At 53.3% G+C, this 10926-nt stretch overlaps 1 long non-coding RNA gene across 2 annotated transcripts; it reads left to right on the top strand.

The window, feature by feature from the left end:
* Positions 1 to 5869: 5869 nt before the first annotated feature.
* LOC132343125 (uncharacterized) lies at positions 5870 to 9007 on the top strand. Of its 2 annotated transcripts, none has more exons than XR_009491815.1 (3): positions 5870 to 6721; positions 7109 to 7289; positions 8838 to 9007. It is a non-coding gene; the product is annotated as an uncharacterized lncRNA (long non-coding RNA). The 2 variants fall into 2 exon arrangements; XR_009491814.1 differs by having other exon boundaries at positions 7106 to 7289.
* The last annotated feature ends 1919 nt before the right edge of the window (positions 9008 to 10926 follow it).

The raw sequence follows: 10926 nt of genomic DNA, 5'->3' as shown, positions 1-10926 counted from the left end.
TGCCCATTGAGTTGATGATGCCATCCAACCATCTCATCCTCTGTCGCCCCCTTCTCCTCCTGCCCTCAATTTTTCCCAGCATGGAGCAATGTTTAAGGAAAGAAAGGAGGATAGGAGGGAGAGAGGGAAGGAGGGCAGGACCAGGTAAGGGAAGGAAAGAGGATTCCATAAATGTAGTCTCAGTTCTTATTTGACAGAGAAAGAAACTTCATCTTGTCGATATAATGAAGCACAGGAATTTTGTTTCAAACACCAGCTTGGACCTCTGCTGCTGCTGCTAAGTCGCTTCAGTTGTGTCGGACTCTGTGCGACCCCATAGACGGCAGCCCACCAGGCTTCTCTGTCCCTGGGATTCTCTAGGCAAGAATACTTGCATTTCCTTCTCCAGCTTGGACCTCTATTCTACTGTTTATGAGCCTTGCAAATGACTGCTTTTCTGAGACCCAGTTTCCTGGCTCTGTATAATACCAATGTGTACCTCTCAAGACCTGAGAGTGGAAACTGCATGAGATCATCTGAAAGAAGACCTCAGCCCATCTTGGGCCACAGAATAACTGCGGAGGATAAACAGCGATTACTACTACCGTTTTGGTTTCTGCGGGAGCTGCTGCGAGCCGGCTCGGTGGAGGCTGGCCAGACACAGCCAGGGCCTGCAGATAGGTCCTCCCAGCCGGCAACTCCGGGGGGCTGGCGTTTCTAAGACTTCTCCTTGAACCAGGCCCAGTGTGTCTGCACCCACTGCCCACCCCACCCATGAATGGGAGGCTGGGGCGGACGGGGATGTGCGGGGCTCGTCCTGAGCTTGAGGAGGGCAGGAAAGGACTTTATTAAAATGGATATCAGAACTGCGGTCAGCCCTTATCCAGCCGCTTAGGCTAAATTATTAAACACTGCCAAGGACACCGGGGGCTTTCCCCTTTGCTACCAGATGGCTTTCCACCGTGGTTTCTTGTGTCTTCTCAATGTGGTGTCGATGGGGGATTGAGCACAGCCTGGAGGACGCAGCCCTGAGGACACCCCCCGTCGATGGCCACAGATAGCGCCACCTCATCCCCTCGAGCGCCTTCCCAAATCTGCCCACCTGCATCCAAGTTCCCGTTGTCCCCGCCCTGCGCCCCGGACTCTCTCATCCAACAGAGCCACCCCCAGACCTGCCCACGGCAGCAACTGTAGTAATTAACATTGTGCGAGGGCCTACGTTGCACTCAGCATCTGACATGCATTGTTTTACTTAATCTTCAGGGTGATTCTCGGGCAGGGAGATGTCGTTAATACCCTTTCATAACTGAGCACACGAGGCTCAGAGTGGTTAATTGCCTGCCCGGTGGTGCGCGCGTGCCGAGTGACAAGTCCCTCTGACATCTACCCACCTGCTCTTAACCGCTCCCCTGCATGTGCCCCGGGGCTCTTTTCACCAGCTCCCTGCCCTGAACCGCAGATCTGAGAGTGTTTTCTCAGGGTTGCATGGGGAGACTCATGGGCTCTCCCTGTAGCTCAGCAGTAAATAATCTGCTTGCAACACAGGAGATGTGAGTTCAATCCCTGGGTCGGGAAGATCCCCTGGATAAGGAAATGGCTACCCACTCCAGTATCCTTGCCTGGTGGGGTGCAGTTCATGGGGTCGCAAGAGTCAGACACAACTTAGCGACTAAACAACAACACAATGGGGAGACCCGCCAGCATCCTCCCTGGAAACCCCACAGAAGGAGATGAAGGCGGGAAGGAGAATGATGGGGAGAGAGCTCAGCCCTCCAACCAGAACCCAGAGAATGACCACAGGCCGTCTGCCAGGACCCAAAATGCTTGCTGTGCTGAGGCAGCTGTCACGGACCCAGCCCCACCCGGCCACCTGAAGTGGCATCAGCCTATTTCGCATCATTACTATTTATTGTCATTGCCTTTTTAACTTTTTATTTTGTATTGGAATTAACAATACAGTTAACAATTAACAATGTTGTGATAGTTTCAGGTGGACAGGGAAGGGATCCAGCCATGCATAAACCTGTTTCCACTCTCCCCCAAACTCCCCTCCCATCCAGGCTGCCACATAACATAGAGCAGAGTTCCCTGTGCTGTTCAGGAGGTCCCTGTTGGTTATCCATTTAAAATATAGTAGCGCGTTCATGTCCATCCCAAGCTCCCTAACTGTCTCTTCCCCCCACCCCTCCCCCCGGTAACCATAATTCGTTCCCACAACCTGCATTTTATTCCACAGTTACTCTCTGGTGGGCAGCAGGGTAAAACGCTATCTCATTTAAGTCATCACTCAAAAGATGTGTCCTCAGGAAGGTAGGGTCAGTGAAGCCATCTGATTATGGCATATGCTTAGGCCCCTCACACTCAGGGGCCCATATAGGACTCTTAGTTTTATCTACTTTGCAGATGAGTGGGCTTCCCTGGTGGCTCAGACAGTAAAGAATCTGCCTGCAATGCAGGAGACCTGGGTGCCATCCCTGGGTCGGGAAGGTCCCCTGGAGAAGGGAATGGCAACTCACCCCAGTATTCCTGCCTGGAGAATTCCATGGACAGAGGAGCCTGGCGGGCTACAGTCCATGGGGTCGCAAAGAGTCACGACTGAACAACTAGCACACACACAGGGTAAAATCCCAGGCAGCGGCCAGTTGCCTTCCGACTCTTCCGAGAGCCCCAGGAAACCTTTGATGGGAGGGATGGCTCAAGGGCAGAGAAGGGTCCAGACCCTGACCCCGGCCCCACATCCTGACCCAAGGCCCTGGTGGGGGGGTCAGGAGAAGCCCAGGAGGGACTCTGTCCCCACCTCCCCATCTCAGAGCCCAGTCTGCACCTCTCTCAGGGAAGTCACATTTCTCCATGGAACCTAACGGCTCTAGAGAACCAGCTTAAAACCTCCTGGTCAGGAATCCTCACAGACCTGTGCTTCTTTCACTTCCCGTGGGGCCTCCCCACCTCCACGCGGGTCTTCCCAGTGGACATTCACTTCCCCCATGCCCCGCCCAGCAAAGCCGATCTTAGCCAGGCTTTGGCCCCGAGGTGGAGGAGTGGTGGGGGGAGACCTGCTAGAAACTGCTTCCACTCCTCTTCCCACGGACACTTCCATCAGGAATTATTTCAGACAGATGCCCCACTGCCCTTCTAAACCTCCGAGGGGGGAATCAACCCTCTTAAGGCAGTTGTTTATTAACAGTCCTCGGTGTCATTAGCGGCGGGGTACGTGATGAAATATAGATGAGAGGGAGAAAGCCAGGAATCGCACTGCCATTTGTCCTGTTCCGAATGTCATTACGCGTTCCATCGTGCCGTATTACCGAGATGATTAGTGGCATCAAATGACTTCTGAAAAATGATTATGTGCCATTAAAAGCATTAGTCTGTCTGAAGCCCGCACAAACACATGGCCGCGTACGGATGACTCATTAGCCGGGAAGGCTGGGTGATGTGACAAGCGCGGCCGAGGTGCCAGGCGATTAGCATCACCCGCAGCTGGTGGAGGCCAGGGCCACCGGGTCCAGAGCTGCGTCCCGGCCGCGGGAGCGCCGGTCCTCAGGGGCCGAAGGGCCTCTGGGAGTCACACTTCTCCTGGGGCGGCCTGGGGACGAGGGCTTGCTTACGGCGGGCTGCCCCGCCCCCGCAGCTATGGTGGAGCTGTCCCAGCGGTCCCCAGGGTAAGGAGCCGAGCGAAGCTGATGCTTCTGCAGGTTCCAGGAAGCCGGATTTGGGGAGAAAACAGAGGCAGGAGTGAGGCAGCCGCAGAAATGGGAGCAGCGTGCAGGTAGAACGCAGCAGAGGCCCGTGCAGGGAATTTTTAATTGACATCAGCAAAAAAAAAAAAATTGGCTCAGGGACTCACAATGTAATTTACAATGACAAGAACATACAGAGAAGCCATAATATGGGAGATTAAAAAACATTTCTTGAACACAGACCAATCAAATGGCTTTGAAGTGACAGCAAAAGAAAGAAATAACAAGCGAAAACGATTGTCTCTGTCTGGTTTTCCAAAGTAGCTGAGCTCGACATCAGTCCTTGTGCTAAACACACATTTCATGTTGAATTTTGCTCACTGTGCAGCGAAGGCTTGGTTTTGAGATGTCAGGGGTTGGGTGCCCCATCTCCCCTCTTCCTTCATCTTGACGTGTCCAGGCTTGTTCTGTGGGGGCTACATCCCTGGAAAGGATGCCTTGAAACACATGGGCACATTTCTGCCGTTGGTCAGGTTCTGGAAGTTGTGGGTTCTCTCTCTCTCCCCACTCCCTTCCCTGTATCCCTTTATTCTTTTTTTTTCCCCCATCCATTCACACCACTGCTGCCCTCGTGGATGTGCTGAAGGCCAATCAGGGAGCCAGTAATGAGGAGACTGAGGAAATCACCTGCGGCCCAGCCGTTAGGACTTGGCGCTTTCACAGCTGGGGTCGGGTTCGTTCCCTAGTCCGGGAACTAAGATTCTTGTGAGCCGCAAGGCTCAACCAGAAAAAGACAAAAGAAAAACAAAGATGCTGAATTTTATTTCCATGCCCCAGGCGCTGCCCTGAGTTCCATGCTTTTTCTTTTTCTGGCGACAACAAACGGTTTGTAGGACTTCGTTCCCTGATTAGGGATTGAACCCATGATCCCTGCAGTGGAAGCACGGAGTCTTAACCACTGGACTGCAGGGAAGTCCCTGAGTTCCACATTTTCCCTCACTTTCCCCCGACCTGTAAGGCAAGTCTGATTAGTATCTGCATCTCCCAGATGAGAAAGCAGGCGTAGAGAAGTTGGGGAAGAGAGGCAGTCAGGCTCCAGGCTGACCCCGTAGACCCCTGACCTAGAGCCGCCATCAACTCGCCTGGGTCCCCGGGGCCACTGCACAATCCAGGCAAGCCTCCCTCCCATGGATGTCGAGGGGTCCTGGAGTGACCCCGGTTACAAGGATTCAAAGTGTCCCTGACTGATTCTGGTGGAGAGGCCTGCGATGAGGCCTGGGTATGCCCAGGGAACCTTTGTTTTCTCCTTTTAGAGTCTTTAGAGACTGTCAAGGGCCACAGTCCAGCCATGCAGACCCCAGGCCTCTGGCTCTCAGCCCAGCTTGTGAGCAGTGCCCAGACCGAGCCCCACCCGCAGGAGGACCACCGCTCTAGCCCCCCTGCTGCCTGTCACAGAGAAGGAATCAGAGGCTCATGGAGGGGCAGCGAGCAGCACAGACTCACGGAGCTGCTGGGTGTCTCCTCTGGCGGTCTCGTGGTTAAGAATCTGCCTGCCAATGTAGGAAACATGGGTTCAATCCCTGGTCCGGGAACTAAGATCCCACATGCGGTGAGGCAACTGAGCCAGCCACAGCTACGGAGCCCACAACCCTCTGGAGCCAGGCTCTGCCACAAGAGAGGCCATTGCAATGAGAAGCTGGCACACCGCCGCAACTAGAGAGAGCCCGCACACAGCAACACAGACGCAGTGCAGCCTCATAAATAAATAAGTGATTTAAAAAAAGCTGCTGGGACAGGACCCACCCAGGAGCCAAATACTTCCAAAAAGCAGGCTCCCACCCTCTTGCCCTCCCCTTGACTCCCCAAAACCCTCCTTCCCACCTGCCTCTCCAAGCCCGACTGCAGCCAAGGCGACCAGAGGCTGTCAAGCCCTGACAGCTAAACCTGCAGGCTGTCGGCGCTGATTGGCACCTGTCACAACCTGAGCTTCTCGGGAGCCCCCGAGGCCTGGCCTTCATCTGTCCTGGCTGCTGCCTGTTTCCAGAGCCCGGACGCGTCCACCCGCTCAGAAAGGTGGCCGATTTCCAAAAGCCCTTCATCTCTGTCTTCCCTCCAGGCCTCGCTGGGGACGACCGGCTCATTCCGGAGAAGCTCAGACACACTGTTCTTCATCTTTATTGAACTTGGCTTTGCGGTTCTTGTTGCTTTGGGGGAGGGGGGTGGCTGTGACAGCGGCTCGGAAGGGCTGAGCAGAAATTGTTTCTTGCCCACGCCTTACGTCGTTCTGTTAGAAAAACATGAATTCTCTCTCCTCCACTTGTTTTTGTTTGTTTTCCTTCTCGCTGAGACAGAGGAGGAAGTGGTATTTGATGACAGCTCTGTTTGGGTCTCCGCTACAAGTCACGAATGTTTGTGAGGTTAGGCTGCTGAAGACGGAGTCCAGCTGCTCCCGAAGATTAAAAATAGCCATGGTATGACCTCTGCTTCCAAGGGTGATTGCCCTATCTCTCTGTCTCCTCGACACCCAAACAAATTAAGCTTGGAGGTTCCTCCCGTTGTCTAATTTTAGTCTCTCCTGCTGCAGCTCAGTCTTTTTGAGTCAAACCAATTCCTACCCTCTCTGCAGAAGTTGATGATGCACAAGATTATCACAGGCAGTCTGTCTTCCAGCGACAACCAGCCATGGGCAGCCTTCTACCTGGTGGGACAGATTTCAAGGCCTGCTGTTCTGCTAAATGCTGAAACAGCGTCTGGGGTGCCCACCCGTTCAGCGCACTCTGTGACATGGTGACAGCGTCTCCTCGTCTGCAGAACTTTCCTCAAGAACGGACCAAGGACAAGGGCGGACAGAGCTTGAAAGACGTGAACGCTGTACCCCTCCAGGAGGAATCTCCCATAATTCTCCAGTTCTAGGGAACAACAGAGTCACCTACTGACACAGTGGGTGTTTTGGTCAATTTTTGTCCCTCCAGCGAAAAATTCATGTGTCAGAAGTCCAGTGGTTAAGATTCCCCACTTCTAATGCAGGAGGCATGGGTCCGATCCCTGATTGGGGTGTGCAGGTGAGTGGGTGGGTTGGTTGGTGGGTAGATGGGTCAGATGGGGGGTGGGGGATTGGATTAGTGGGTAAATAGGGTGGGTGGTGGGTAAATACATGGATGGATGGCTAGAGACAGAGAGATACAGATAGATACCCAAAACTCAGGTTACAAAGGAAGGGAAAGGGGATTAAAAAAGGAAAGACCCCCTAAGTCAAGCTTGACAGTCATCACAGAGAACAAAATAAAGGCAGAAGGAGTGTCCCCTCTACCAAGATCAGTGAAAACCCTGCTTTATTTCTAGGTCCCAACAGAATTGCTATAACCCCACGAAGCCCAAATCAGTTCTAAGTAGGAGGGGGAAGTGGGAGGCTGTGGGGATTGGGTCATGTGCCTTTTTCCTGGAAGAAGGGAGTGTACCCTGGAGCCTAGCACCCTCCGGAGAGGTCCTGCTGACCAGCCGAGGGCAGCCGCCTTGCTGGGGGACGTCGTCTGGGAACCACCACTGGCCGGTTGCCGTGGGTTCAGGAGTCCGAGTGCACAGAGGTTGCCTTGGGGATGCTGGAAGAGGCAGCATTTCTGGCCAGCCCAGGTGAGCAGAGAATACTAGCGGGAATAAGAGCAGACTCGCCAGGCCACGGGGAGAGGGCTGCAAAATTACTCACACAGCTGCTCTATTTGTCTGTAAGAGGAGCAGTCGGTCTCCACCAGCTCCCACCCGCGGGATGGCTGGGATAAAGGGAGTGGGGTGGGAAAGTCCTTCACTGCAGCCTCATCAGATCCAGTAACTCATGCTTGAGTAACTCAGAGCTTACTGGGATGACGTGGGTAAGTGCAGACGTGGAGGTTCATGTTATGATGAGCCTGGGAGTGAGTGGAAGAGGGGTGTGGCTAGCTGTGTCCCCAAGCCAGCGGCGACAGCCGCCCCTGCCTCTAGGGATTCTCCTTGATCACCTGTCTTGGCTGAAAATGTCCGCGGTTGGTTTGCCTGGACATCATGTGTCACTTGCTCCTGCAGTAAGCCAGCATCTGGTTCTCTCCTGTTGTTACCAACCAGGGTTCTTGCCCTCCTTGATCAATAGAAATTGATCAGAGGCCAGACCAGAAATTCAGGCAAGGCTTCACTGGGGGCCCTGTTGTAACAAGGATAGAGTGAGAACAAGTAACAGATTCCCTTGCTCTCTCCCCAGCGTGGGGAGGGGGCTGACTCCTAACCCGGGGTGAGGGGAGGGGTGGGTCCGGGGGTTGGCAGGAGGGCGGCTTAGGTGGTTTGCCCACCCCTTCCGTGGTGCCCTGGCGGGGGGCATGCTCCCTTCCCCACTTCCGTTCCCTGCTCCTTAGGAGCGGCAGTTGGGTTTTTTGGTCTTTTTGTTTGTCTTCTTGTCCTGATTTGCCCCATTTGCACACACGCAGTTATTTTCAGTCCCACCCTGTTTCTTTGTCTCTTGTTGCTGGAGGAGATGCGGGCGCAGGCCCTGCAGCAAAGGTCCCAGGCCCCAGCCCGTCTCACTGCGGGTCAAGACTCAGAGCCTTCCCGGACCCCCAACACGCACGCCCTAAGGAGCAGCAGCACCCCACTGCCCCCAACCTCAGGCTCTCTCCAGGATCCCCTGCCACCCTCGCCCCCCCCCACCTCGACTGGCCAGAGCGACCCTCTAGCTGGCTTCCCAGTGAGCTGTCGGCCACTTGGAACAAGTGGAAACTGAGCATGACCTGGAGAAGGGGACGTCAGGGCTCCTTTCAGGCCAACATGCCAGACTGTCTGGCTGTTTTTGGATGTGGTTACACCAAGGAATGATGCTAAAGCTGAAACTCCAGTACTTTGGCCACCTCGTGCGAAGAGTTGACTCACTGGAAAAGACTCTGATGCCGGGAGGGATTGGGGGCAGGAGGAGAAGGGGACGACAGAGGATGAGATGGCTGGATGGCATCACTGACTCGATGGGCGTGAGTCTCAGTGAACTCCGGGAGTTGATGATGGACAGGGAGGCCTGGCGTGCTGCGATTCATGGGGTCGCGAAGAGTCGGACGCGACTGAGCGACTGATCTGATCTGACACCCAACTGTGGGCTTCCCAGGTGGCGCTAGTGGTAAAGCATCCTCCCGTATTGAATATCTTGTTTTGTTCTTCCCTTGCTAGTGAAATACCACCTCCCCCAGCGTCTCCCGCCAACAGGAAGAACTTCTTCTGTTCCCATCTCTCTTCTGCTGCCTCTCTGACCACCTCCCTCCTTCATCCTGACAAGTGCAAACCGAGTCTCCACGTCGATGTACTTTCACTGCATTAAAATTTCCAAGTTGGTACTTTTCCCATGTTGAGTGCTCTTTGGGTGGAATGTGCATGTTGACATCCACAAAACCCCTTTTCTGCACAGGTAGGTGGCCTGCAGCTCTGCTCAGGAGGGTCTGGTCCAGTCACATGAGCCTTAGAGAATGCATCCTGCCCCGTGTCCTTTCTATGTTCCAACACCTGGGATCCCACTGGCTCCTGTTACAACCGAGCCAGGACCAACAGTAACAACACCAGCACCACCCCTGCGACAGCAGCTCCCTTTTATAAAGCATCTCTTACCTGCCCAGGTGTAGACTGACTGCTTTCCATGCGGGCGTGCTTAGTCGCTCAGTCGTGTCTGACTCTTTCTGACCCCATAGACGGCAGCCCACCAGGCTCCTCTGTCCATGAGAGTCTCCAGGCAAGAACACTGGAGTGGGTTGCCATCCCCTCCTCCTAGGGATCTTCCCAGCTCAGAGATCGAACCCAGGTCTCCCGCACTGCAGTGGTTTCTTTACCGTCTGAGCCACAGGGGAAGCCTCTTAGCAATTCTTGCAGCATCCTCTTGAACATGTAATGTGATTCCCATTTTACAGATGAGAAAACTGAGGCTTGGAGAAAAATAACTGGATTTAATGTCATACCAAATTTCCTAAAGGAAATCAGCCCTGAATATTTATTGGAAGGACTCATGCTGAAGCTGAAGCTCCACTTCTATGGCCACCTGATGTGAAGAGCTGACTCACCTCAAAAGACCCTGATGCTGGGAAACATTGAAGGCAGGAGGAGAAGGAGGTGATAGAGGATGAGATGGTTGAGTGGCATCACTAACTCTATGGACATGAGTGAGCAAACTCTGGGAGACAGAGGAGGCTAGGGAAGCCTGGAGGATAGGGAAGCCTGTCGCACTGCAGTCCATGGAGTCGGAGTCAGAAATGACTTAATGACTGAACAACAGCTAGGAGACTGGGCATGGTAACTATTTTTCAGTCTGCTTAGGAACTTTCCTATTGTCAGAAGTTAAAGAATAATTTTCCCCAAAAAAGGCAAAATCATGACTCTCCTACTCTACATGTATTAAAGATTTTATTTGGCTTGGTAATTAGTGAGGAAACTAGGCAGATGTTACAGCTAATCCAAAGGAGAAATCTAAAAAGTGTAAATTTACATGGAGTGAAGGAAAGTGGAGGTGAATTGACAAATAGTTGGAAACTGGCTCTTTCCTTAAGGAAGAGGGAAATCTATTGAACCACCAGACAGAATTTATTTGCATGTCTATAGACAAAGAATTATTTTGCATTGCTATCGGTTATCTACAACTTACAGGACCGTAAAACAGTGCAAAGACACTGAAAGGCTAGAATCAGACAGCCTACAAGGATGTTCTCTGAACGGCCCCATTTTTTCCATCAGCAACACCCAGTGATCTTGGGGATTTATTCCAGGTTTCGTCACGGGAACAAGTCTAGACAATCTTAGCACCTCATTCTGCCTGATAATAGCAGTTAATATCAGGAGTGAGAAATCAGAATGCTTCCCTGATGGCTCAGGGGTAAAGAATTCACCTGCAATACAGGAGATGCGAGTTTGAGTCCTGGGTTGGGACGATCCCCTGGAGGAGGGCATGGCAGCCCCCTCCAGTATTCTGGCCTGGGAAATCCCATGGGCAGAGGAGCCTGGCGGGCTGCAGTCCATGGGGTTGCACAGAGTCGGTCACAACTGAAGCACTAACACTTTCGCAACAGAGAGTGCAGGATAGCAGACTGGGCGAGGACCTGCTCCTATCCCTGGTGCCCTGATGCCGCCCTCCCCCCACACCTCCCCCCAGGGGGTGGGGATGTTTCTAGAAGGTTCTAGAAGCTGCTACAGTCCTTCCCCCGCCTCAGATTCTTCCAGCAACCCAGTATCCTTTCCAGCTACCAAAGCCAATCCTTGTCACTCTTTTCTGTTTTTTTTC

This window comes from Bos taurus, chromosome 19, assembly GCF_002263795.3.
Source record: "Bos taurus isolate L1 Dominette 01449 registration number 42190680 breed Hereford chromosome 19, ARS-UCD2.0, whole genome shotgun sequence".
In the NCBI taxonomy this organism is placed as follows: Eukaryota; Metazoa; Chordata; class Mammalia; order Artiodactyla; family Bovidae; genus Bos; species Bos taurus.
Note: the sequence above shows the minus strand (reverse complement) of the source record. Positions and strands in the feature narration are given on the sequence as shown.